The sequence below is a fragment of the Euprymna scolopes genome, chromosome 26, assembly GCF_053919585.1.
Source record: "Euprymna scolopes isolate OS-2025 chromosome 26, ASM5391958v1, whole genome shotgun sequence".
Taxonomy (NCBI): Eukaryota; Metazoa; Mollusca; class Cephalopoda; order Sepiida; family Sepiolidae; genus Euprymna; species Euprymna scolopes.
Genome location: NC_136507.1, coordinates 53,897,642 through 53,909,901, shown reverse-complemented (window position 1 = coordinate 53,909,901; position 12,260 = coordinate 53,897,642). Strand labels below are relative to the sequence as shown.

Below are 12,260 nucleotides of genomic sequence, written 5' to 3'. Positions count from 1 at the left end.
AACATACATATGCTATTTAAAATACTATAACACACACACACACACACACACACACACACACACACATATATATATATATATATATATATATATATATATATATATATATATATATATATACTACCTAACTCTACCTGCGTATTGAGTACTGTTGAAGTAAATACTTAAAGTGTACGCATACATTTATTCTTTCGTATGTGATTAAATGAAGTAGTCATATATATCTATAATATAAAGCTGAACGTCTGTGTGTGTGTCTGGTCACGATTAGGCTCCTATATGGTTGACTATTATAGAAAACTGATCACATATAATGATAGAAGATGTGTCGCGACACAGGAATGGGTATGTTTGATCTGGCATAATGATGATTCATTAAAATTGTGGGGTCTGCGTACGCGCCTGGTCCACAACCACGTGCTTGGTTTTCAAACAATAGAAGTTCTTACACAAATCATCAGTGATCGCTCACTAGTAACAACAGTCAGTGTTTCATGGAATATGAGTGACAACACGTTTCCCTAGATTATTATTTATTCAGTAGTTCTTAAACAGGTTATCATCAATGATTGCTCATTTATAATAACAGGTAGTGTTCCCGGCATTCTGAGTGACAACAATTCTCCTGAAATTTCCAGTATTCTTAATCTATTTTGATAACCATTACAAATGCCTTTGCGTTACTGCAACAGTCGACTGCCATTGATTTCTCACTGGCGCCTACAATTTGTTTCCACTGGGGGTTTGGGTGGCAATAAGCTTCCCCAGAACCCAATACCCTCTGCATCTTTCCGGTGGAAGTCTGGTTAGTGTTCTTTCTTTTTGGTCTTTTCATTCTCTTTGACCTTTCACAACTATTTTATGCAGTATTAAGCGAGACTGGTGCCATTACAGTGTTGTTGTTGTTGCTTTTATTTGGCAGCAGTGGGGGGGTCAGTTTTATTATTATATCATTATTATTATTATTATTATTATTTGTACTCACTAGGAGTTCTCACACAGGTCATTAGCAGAGATTACTTGCTGATGATAATGGTTGGTGTTCCCTGGTGTCTGAGTGGCAACAATTCACCCCAGATTTCCAGTACTTGCCGCCACCTGTTTTGATAACCTATGCAAATGACCTTGCGTTATCGCAACAACCATTTTCTTGCTGACAATTACCATTGGTCTTCACCGGAATTTGGGTGACAACTAACCTCCTCAAGGTCCCAGCACTCTTCGCACTCATCCAGTGAAGGTTTGGACAATGTTTTTCCTCCTCGGTCCTTCAATCCTTCTTGACTCTTCACGACTATTTTGTATCAGGCAGGGTGGATGCCTTTCTTTTGGAGGGGGCTATTTGTATTATTATTATTATCATTATTATTATTATTATTATTATTATTATTATTATTATTATTATTAATACTGATAGAACAAAATAAAAAACATTATCTCAAAATATATATTCTTAACAATCTTTTTTAGACACAAGTAAATGAACATATGAAATGATGAAGGGGACCTAAATTCTATTAGCCTAGGAACTTTGTAAAGGCCCAAATCTGACCTTTGGTGATGAGATAGCAAACAACAGATATGGGCACAATACACATGTGGTGACGGGGGGGGTATTATTCACAGCAACAGCTTCCCTGCAAGTTACAACATAGTCATCTTCAAATTCAATGTCAATAAATACTTGTCATAAAATATTTCCTGTAAGTACTCATCCCATCAATCATTTTCAATTCTCTCATAATAGTCTTCATTATTCAACTGACAATCTATCCATCTCATGAACCCTTATCCTTGTGACACTTTTGGCCTTGATAAGTGATGACTTCAAAAAAGGTAGAGAAAATGCATCAAAAATTGTCTGAATGTATAAAAAATAATAAAAATATCCACTATTTTCTATGGAAAAATATGTTAAATTCAATATATATATATATATATATACATATATTTAAATGTATATATTTAAATGTATATATATATATATATATATATATATATATATATATATATATATATATATATATATCATTGTCAGCTCCCACTCATGTTCGAGTATCAGGTTTTCTTATAAGTCCTATCTTAGCAGTTGATGTTTATTTTTCACATGACTTGCAAGGCCACAGAGGAGGGGAGGGGAGGAGGAGGAGGAGGTTGTTCAGAGCGCTCTCTACTCTTTTGTCACCTTGCCTCTTCAGTCTCCATCCTCTTTTCCTTGAAGTCCGCGGTGCCATCATGTATTAATCTCTTCCAAATCATTCGGTCCATAGCAATTTTTTCCCATGAGGACGAGTTGATGTCGATAAGTTCCAAGGCGCACTTTAGTTTGTCCTTGTAGTGCATTTTAGGTGTTTCATGTTTTAGTGTTAGAGTTTGGGAGTGGCAGTTCAAGTGGTGGTTGAACTAATAACTTGGTCTTTTCTGTGTTGATCTGCATCCCAAATCATTCATAGGCTGTGTTGTATGTATCCACTAGTGTCTGAAGGTCCTCTGCAGCCTAGCTTGAGGTGGCATTGTTGTCAGCGTACTGCACCTCCCATACCAAACACGTGGTGGTCTTGGTTCTGGCATGAAATTGAGTGAGATTGAAAACTCCTCCATCCAAGCGGTAACAGAAGTCAATTGAAGGAGGAGTGTTATTGGTGTCCATAAGTCTCAGCCTAAGCTAATTTGAGCTCCCACCCCCTCCCTAGCAAGCAATAAAACATGCTTGCTTGCTTCCTTTCCCTTGTTCCCTCTGTTTCCTGCAAAATGCATGCAAGTTATTGAATGGACTGGTAGTATAATTAGCCTCTTCCCTCTCTGCCTTGTAGGGTTTGCTTCTTGAGGCAAAGGTTAGAAGAAGGAAAACTCCAATATAAAGCCAAAACTCAAACGTTGGAACTTAGTAATGATGGCAGAGAAAGGCAATGCCTGTCAGGCAGGCGATAAGGCAGGTTTTAAAAAAACTAAGAACCTGGCAACCTGCATCATGGAGGTCACCTGTTTCATTTTTTTTTTTTTTGAGCCACAGTGGAAGCAATGCTGGCCAAATGTGTGTGCGTGGCAACCACAACCACTTAAAACAGTATTTTCAACGACTGGCATTGCATCGTTTCTTTTCTTTCACTTACCTTCATCCTTTCACCCTCATCATCAGCTCACATGTCCTGTGGCAATACCACCATGATCAACGAGAGCAAGCCTGGAATGCTGGAAGCCTTCAGCCTGTCGAGGCAAAGATGATCACTCTGTGGTGACATTGCCATGACACCCATGTTTTGCAGTTAGACCTGTGACTGGATTGGCTTATTGAGAACCACCACAGCTCACAATTCTGTAGAAAAGGTAGGGCAAATATAAGAAATGGCATCACATCTGGCCAGTTTATCACGGCTAGTAGACATCCCTCTACTGCAGTCCCAACAGTGAAAAATGGTTTAACAATAAAAATATCCTTATCCTTGGTGCTTGGAACATCTGCACCTTCCGAGATGTGGTGAACACTACCCGCCTGGAAGGATGCACATCCCTTGTCTGCAAGGAGCTTGCTGTATTCAACATAGATATAGCGGCCTTCAGTGGGACAAGACTGCCTGAGGAGGTTAAAATCATGGAGGCTGGAACAGGTTATACCATCTTGTGAAGGGGAAAACCCTCTGAGGAGCTGTGCATACATGGCTTTGCTATCTGGTCTCAGCTCATGCAGTAGCACAACTTCACTCCCATGGCCATCAGTGAGTGCTTTATGACTGTCCACATTCCTATCATGTGGGGCAAACCCATCACCATGATTGCAGTATATGCCCCAACTCTGACAAAGCCACATTTTAAACCCAGCTCGACAATACCACTCAGAGAGTAGCTGCACATAACAAGCTCATTGTACTGGGTGATTTTAATGCCGAAGTAGTCAAGAACCATCGCCTATGGAAGGGAATAATTGGCAACAAAGGTATCGGGAACTGTAATGCCTATAGTCATATATATATATATATATATATATATATATATATATATATATATATATATAAAGAGAGAGAGAGAGAGAGAGAGAGAGAGAGATTACTAGTCTGGGTAAATGTTATCATGATGAGCGAACATATACAATATTGCTACTCCACACAAAGTAGGTAATGCCTAGGAGGATAGCATCATGAAAACAGAATAGGTACTATGCTAACCCCAAAGGAGAACCTAATTTCTGGAAGGATGGTCACAGAAAAAAGAAAACGGAAATAATGCCTGGGAGGATGCTTTCATATACTACTTTTCCCACCCGAATTGAGAATTGAAATGTAGTACATTTGGTCGAATTAATAGTATAGTTTCGGCTTCAGGCAGGCAGATACCAAATCTCCTTCACTGATAGAAATAAAAATATAGTTTGGGCTTTAGATAGATGTGAAATCCCCATCAAAAGCAGATGTGACAAATAAACGGGAGAGTCCATAACATAAAAGAAAAAAGAAATTAAAAAGTGAAATTAAAATACACACACACACATTAAATCCTTCTTTTTCATGGTAATCAACTGATAATTCGTACAATATTAACACAAGAATAAATTCTTCGAAACATAATGCATTGGCTTACACATAAAAGAGTTTTCCAACGAATGACTTGGAATTAAAAAATTCTTTTAGTAATATTGTTAAAGTTTGGAAAACTTCCAAGAGCACACACACACACACACACACACACACACACACACACACACACACACACATGCTGAAAGTTGATTTTCGTTTTTCGTTAAGAATTCCGCTTTTGAATATAAGCGTTGTTGCCTGAAGAGGTCTCTAGTTACTAAATACTAGAAGACCGAAACATGCTCATGACTGTGTAGCAACACATTCATTACTGCTTATGTAAAGACAAATTGAAAGTATATATATATATATATATATATATATATATATATATATATATATATATATATATATATACACTACAGTTAATATTTCGATCCCATTAAAAATCGAGTAAACTTTGAAAAATGCAGGAAACTCATGCCCCCACCTGTGAACCCCATATAAGTACAATCACTGGATTTTTTAAAAAATTAGATCTATATATTGACTGCGGTGTGTTTTAAGTATTTAAAATTAGTAAATAAAAATGGATATTTAAACGTTTGTATTATTTATAACTAGAAACGAGCATCCTTGCAACAACGTATTTACATGAACAATCAATCCTTTTTTGATGAGCATGGCGGGATAATTAATCGTGTTTATACACAAACACTGAAAAGAAAGTAATATTTGTTTCTTATATACAATTTTTGAATAGAAGGGTATATTCAATATATATATATATATATATATATATATATATATATATATATATATATATATATATATAGAGAGAGAGAGAGAGAGAGAGAGGGGGGAGAGAGAAAGAGAAAGAGAGAGAGAGAGTCAGTTATGTAATGGATTCCCTAAGGGGATGAAACACGGAGAGTCTTGTGTAGCTTATTTGCCATATACTTTCAAAACTTACTACCTAGCTCCACTCACGTATTGGGCATTGTTGAAGTACTGAAAATTAATACCTAAAATATTCTATCTCCTTGTAACATTTATGCGGATATATATATATATATATATATATATATATATATATATATATATGTGTGTGTGTGTGTGTGTGTGTGTGTGTGTGTGCGCGCGCGCGTACGTATGTGTGTGGGGGTGGGAATACAACGTACAGTAAAAAAAAGTCTTCAAGTTAGTGCAACTGTGTAACCCCGGGTAACAAACCAACCAAAGTGATGGTCAGCTGGAGTCGATTCGTGCAATCGGTCATCTCACGTTCATGCCAAAGAATATGAGTTAGAAGCCTGTCATTGTGTTGTTTGTATTGATCCTGCAAAGACAATCGGTCTTTTTGACATGAAGACGTAGAGCAAAAAAAAAAAAAAAGAAAAGAAAAACAAAGAAGAAGAAAAGTCAAGAAAAAGCAGAATGGTGAGAAAATGCAATGAAGATATGATTTCATGTATCTTGGATATCTTAAAAAGGTTAAAGAATAATTTTGGTGCCTATTATTATAAAGAAAACGGCAGAAAACAATTTCATTTTCTTATAGTTCATGCTTAATGTGAGTGTTTACTTTTTAAGAAGTCAGTATGCTAATACGATAATTGGAATCTCTGCGAGTTTGTGGAACCAAGGACAATATGTTTTTCTTTGAGTTTTTTTTTTTTTTTTTTTACGTTTTATAATTTGTATTTCTTTTCATTTTGTTTTTATTTAAAGAAATAAACATGTCGTTACGTTATGTTTTCTTTTACCTGAAAGGGATTTGTTTAGTTCGTTTCTGTCGATTAAAGAATGGAAAGACACAAAAAAAGAGTAATTCCTTTCTCGCAGATTACACGCGCATCAAAACAAACCTAAAGCAAAACTCTAAAACGCGTTATCTTCCAAAAGCAATATGACATTTAAGCGAAATAATCAAAATATTCTTCTTCATTTAAACCCGTTAACAGAAATGTTCAAATACGGAAGATATCTGGATTATTCGGATAATTCGGACTACTATCCTCAACTTGGTTGTTAGATTCACAATATTTCAGCCGATGTAACGTTCGACCTTATTCAGGTACATCGAACCAGGGGATCTTTATTTTGAACTTTGGAACCTTTGCAGAATTTTGTATAGATTCCCAAGTTTGTAAAGATGCACCTGAAGAAAGTCGAAGGTTACATCGGTCGAAATATAATAAGATGAGAATAGTAGTACGAATAATCCAAATAATCCAAATTATCAGTCCTCATCTAAAAAAAAAAATCCGAAACCATAAAAAATGTACACTAAAAATATACAATTGGTAAATTAAATAAATAAATAAACAAACAAATAAAATAATACTAAAAATGTTTACTAACCTGCGTGTTTGGTTTGTTTTGTTTTTTCCTCTTTTTTATTATATTTATTTATATTTTTTTCACGCTCTTTTAATCCCGCCCCGATATTAAAGGTGGGTGGATGTCCTTAAATCACTGTCGCATGGATGTGTTAGGGTAAATAAGCAATTTTAAGTAAAACAACTACACGCGCCGTGTTTTGTTGTTATGTCGGTTGGCTCGTCCAGGCAAAAAAAAAAAAAAAAAAAAAAAAGAAAAAGAAAAAAACAATAAAGAAAAAACACGCGAATATTCCTCCTCCTCTTCCTCCTTCAGTTATTTTGAGTATCGTCTTTCATTTCTTTCTTTCCATTTTTCTCCTCTACTTTAAATAACCTCTCCACATCTTTCTTTTCTCCCCAAATAAAAGACAGGTGATATAAAAAAGAAGAAGAAGAAAGAAAAGGATAAACACGCAATGTCGGCCCTCACTTTTTTCTCCTGGTTCCTCGGTTAAGGGAAGAAAAGAGATCGCAATTTTTACGTTCACAATCGGGGCATTCTGCTACTGATGAATGAAGAGGAAGGCGATCGAGATTCTCTCTCTCTCTCTCTCTCTCTCTCTCTCTCTCTCTCGCTTACACACCTTAGTTACCTCCCCCTTTCTCTCACACGATCTTTTAGTTACTTTCTTTCTATATGTCAAATTCCACGTTTTCCTTTTCTTTTTTATTATCAGACACATTTTTTTTTTATCGTATCCTCTGTTCTCTCGTGCGTGTTTCTAACTCCGGCAAACACGATCTTAGCACGAAACACTCTTACATGTCTAGCCACACTGATAATCTTCATCCATTACTTACTCTACACACGTAATTAAGTAGAATAGAGTTCTTCGGGACCGGTAATATAAATGAAAACATAATTTCTCATAGTTTCGGTGTTGGCTCAGAGTTAAGGACGCTGACTACTGTATTAGCAGTTGGGTTTTTGGAATCCAAGTTTAAAACATTCACCACTAAGAGTTTTAATACGGCAAAACAGCCGTATATTTAGTTTCCTTCTCTAAAAGAAGTAAGACACACGGTCAGGTGAGGATTCTGAAGCACACCTTGATATACAAAAATGCTTCAGTAACCTTGTCAGCATTCCCCGGTACGAGCACCTCAGAGGATTAACTAACCATTTCTAAAAGAGAAAGTGAAGTCTGGAAGACCCGACCCCTAAAACTGAAACGAACACTACTTTAGCCCGAAATTAACAAAGGCACCGAAAACAGTTATATGTGAATAATTTTTTTATTTATACAAATATAGCATGACTACACATTTCAGAACGTGTTTCAGTAGGGTTTACTAGGCGTAAAAAAACGGACGTTTTGTTTGTTTTGCTTACGTTTTTATTTTTCTTGGAAGTTTTCAACCTTCACAAACTATATATATAAAAAAAAGAAACTCTCTCTCTCTCTCTCTCTCTCTCTCTCTCTATATATATATATATATATATATATATATATATATATATATATATATATATATATATAGAGAGAGAGAGAGAGAGAGAGAGAGAGAGAGAGATTTTCTTTCTTTTTTTATAGTTTGTGAAGGTTGAAAACTACCAAGAAGCACACACACACGCACGCACACACACACACACACACGCACACACACACACACACACACACACACACACACACACACACACATATATGTATAGGGTGTAGTGTTTACCAGATGTATGCAATGCATTATGCAATGGTAAACTTCAAATTTAAATTGTTTTTTGCGTATTCAGTCGAACAATAAATTATGATTGTAAAGTTCAACTTACAGTTTTAATTTTCTTTCTCATATATATATATATATATATATATATATATATATATATATATATATATATATATAACGAGAAACCAACCCCTCTCAAAAGGAACAAAATTGAATTAAGAGAACAGATCTAAGAAAAAAAATTCGATATCCTTTCGGATATAGTTGTATCAATAATGCTACTTAATTGTACTAATCTTACGATTTCGTTGCGGTTACAATCATATCGGATCTATTACGATCGAATTTCATACTAATACCTTTCTTGGCAAATTTGTGAAACGAAACAGACACCTGCCCGACAGCTATGAATTAAAACAGCAACTTAGTATACTCAGTGCATTCTTTAACATATTGTATTTCGTCATCAAGTAATCCCTACAGTGGTTTATATGGCATAAGCAGACAGATAAAACCAATTCTTATTCTTTGTAGTGCTTACTGCTTCGTGCACGTGTTTTTTCTCCCTAGATACCAGTCTCGCTCAGTCCTTGTGTATTTTTTTTATACAATATGCACGGACGTGTGCATAACGTATGCAATAGAGTTATATATATATATATATATATATATATATATATATATATATATATATATATATATATATATATATATATATATAACTTGCTCATATACTTAAACACACAGATAAGATGAAGGTTTAATTCAGTAACTGTTGGTGTCACATTCTCATGCGTGCGTCAAATGTAAATTTTATATATATATATATATATATATATATATATATATATATATATATATATATATATATATATATATATATATATATATATATATATATATAAACGTGTGTATATGCTTGCACACTCTCGCTGCTGCACACAATCCGTGCATTCTGGTCTTTGATCTCAAAAAGTTATCATCCCAGGCTTTATCCCCTCTTTCAGTTACGGGGATTAGTTTATTGACGGTCGCCTGAGACGATCCCACTGGTGTATACTGACGAGTCAAATTACGATAAATTTTGCACCGATTCAAGGGAGTGGGGATTGATTCCCAACTATGAATTGATCTTGTATTACATTCAGGTTGGGAAGAAGGATAAATATTATTTAACCTTCGGGTTAGGATCAAAGTGTAGTATCTTCTAGACTGAAGCAATGTTTTTTTTTTTGTCATAATCCAGAATGTCACTTTTCGCTTTTTAGAAAGTAGAAATCAACCTCACACTAAAACAATAATTTTGTGTCACGCCCAGTCCTCGTGGGGAGGCGTTAATAGAAGTAGTATGTGTGTGTGTGTGTGTGTGTGTGTGTGTGTGTGTGTGTGTGTGTGTGTGTGCGAATTTAGATGTCATTTTTATAAGCTTATGATATCCTTTAAGTTTACTTTCATTTGTTAGTTGTGTTTTCCTATGTTGCGCACTTGAGATGGTGAAATTTTTTTAAAGTCTAATAAAAATAAACATTTTTTAATTAATAAAATAAACTTTTAAACTCAGCGCAAACAACAGAAACTAATTACTATGTGTCAATCTGTATCAATGTGTGCTCTGCTCTTCTGGCCTACGTATGTCTACTGTATCTTTGTCGAACTTTTTTATTAAATGATTTGTCTGACTGAAGGCCAAGACAAGAGAAAAAAATTGAAAGACGGCTTTTTTTTTCTTTGGCAAATTTGACTGACACAATTGGCCGTAAAAAGGGGGTTATTTCGTACACACGCATGCGTGTATTCGTGGATACGCTCGTACGCGCGTGCACACGAGTGTTTGTGTGTGTGCGTGCATGTGTTGTGTGTGTGTGTGTGTGTGTGTGTGTGTGTGTGAGAGAGAGAGAGAGAGAGTTTGATGCGGGATCGAATATGCATACATGGTAACTTAGTAAAGTAGTACAGTACAAAACAGCTTAATAAAAAAGAGAATAACTAAAAAAAAGAAAATGTTATCAATAATGTGTGCATGCGAAAAGCGAGCACGAATCAGTGCTTTTTCTCGTTCACTCCCTCTTTTTCTTTTTTTTCTATCTCTTCCCCTCACTCTCCACTCTCGCTCTCTCGCGCGCTCTTTCTCTCTCTCTCTCTCTCTCTCTCTCTCTCTGTTTCTACGTTTCTCTCTTCTTTTCCCTTCTGCTACCATTCTACCCGATTTTTATCTGCTTTTTTTCTCCTTCTCCATTTCACCCCCCTGTCTGTTTATCTTCTTATTGCTCTTCTCTCTCTTTATCCCCTTCTCTCGCTCTGTTTAGCTCCTCTCTTCCCTTCTCCCACTCTGTGTCTTTCTGATGGCCACTTTCACATCGCATACTTCGTCTCTTCTCTACTTTGACAGAGATGTTATAGCAGTTGTCCTTTGCAGTAGTAGACAGTGAAGATGTGACGAAGAGTCAGTTCACTCAGCATCCAGACCATGATGACGATGAAGATGAAGAAGATGATAATGATTAATAAGAGTATAATCGGCGTCTTAAGCTGCAGTAGTAGCACCGCCAGGGCGCCAGTGGTGGTGCTGAGGATTTGGTTAATTCCTTAATAGTAGTAGTGTTAGTAATATCGTACTAATAGTATTAGTAGTATAACTAGACTTAGTAGCAAGAGTAGCTATAGTAGTAGTGTAATAGTAGTGGTAGTAGTAGTATAATAGTAGTGGTAGTAGTAGTAGTAGTAGTAGTAACGCCGCCTCAGTTCGTACTGCTGCCAAAAACAAACAAATCCAAATGAATGAGATGGCGTAAAAAAATTGGATTTGAGTGTGTATCGATATCGCTATAGGTCATCTGGATTGACAATTACATGGAGTCAAAAGAATATTGAATAATTTTATCCACAACTAACTATACCTACACGGTGTTGTCCGGGAGTCGTTTTACTTCCGTTGGTACCGACGGAGACGGACGGACCGTGCTATTTTTAAGTTAAGATTTTCGAGATAAATTCAATTTTTACGGTATTCGTTTATTGAAATGTTAGATGAAAGTACAGAACAGTTACAAAAAACCTGGGGTTTGTATTACTGTACACATAGATTCGAAAAAGTTGTCAGAAAACAAATATATAACAAATAAATGTTATCAAAAGCAAGATAAGTTACTTTTCTACCAAACTGGATATATTTTTCGTGTTTTTATTCAATGTAACATGTTTATTCAGCTCGAAAAACATGCAGTGTTTACCGATGTATTGGAAAATTCAAAATGGCGCCCGCGCCCGACTCTCTCTGTAGCACGGTAAGTTCGGGGAAAATGTGTCATAAATAATAAATTAGACAAAATACTATTAAAAAACCACCGAATATATGTCAACTTATGTCACGGTAATATATATAGAGCGAATTTCTGACAGTATTTTGTATAGTTTTATATTTATAGCACCTTTTTCCAAACTTACCGTGTTAAACTTTTGAATTTTGAATTTTCCAATACATCGGTAAACACAGAATTTTTTCGGGCTGAATAAACATGTTACATTTAATAAAAACACTGAAAACATATCCAGTTAGGTTGAAAAGTAACTTATCTTACCTTTGATGACATTTATTTGTTATATATTTGTTTTTTGACAACTTTTTCGAATCTATACGTACAGTAATACAAACCCAAAACCTGTTCCCATGGTAAGGGTGGATTTCTAAATAATAAAATTA

The 12,260-nt window shown here is 35.4% G+C and overlaps 1 protein-coding gene across 6 annotated transcripts in view; it reads right to left on the bottom strand.

The window, feature by feature from the left end:
* LOC145248058 (uncharacterized) overlaps nucleotides 1–7,461 on the bottom strand; it is a 494,466-nt gene extending 487,005 nt beyond the window's left edge. For 2 of the 6 annotated variants that reach the window (XM_080109815.1, XM_080109819.1), the window contains exon 1: nucleotides 6,876–7,407. The gene's annotated coding sequence lies outside the window, so the exon portion shown is untranslated. Of the gene's footprint in view, nucleotides 1–6,875 lie in introns of all 6 variants that reach the window. The other 4 variants (XM_080109820.1, XM_080109818.1, XM_080109817.1 and 1 more) reach the window with 4 other exon arrangements.
* Nucleotides 7,462–12,260: the final 4,799 nt, after the last annotated feature.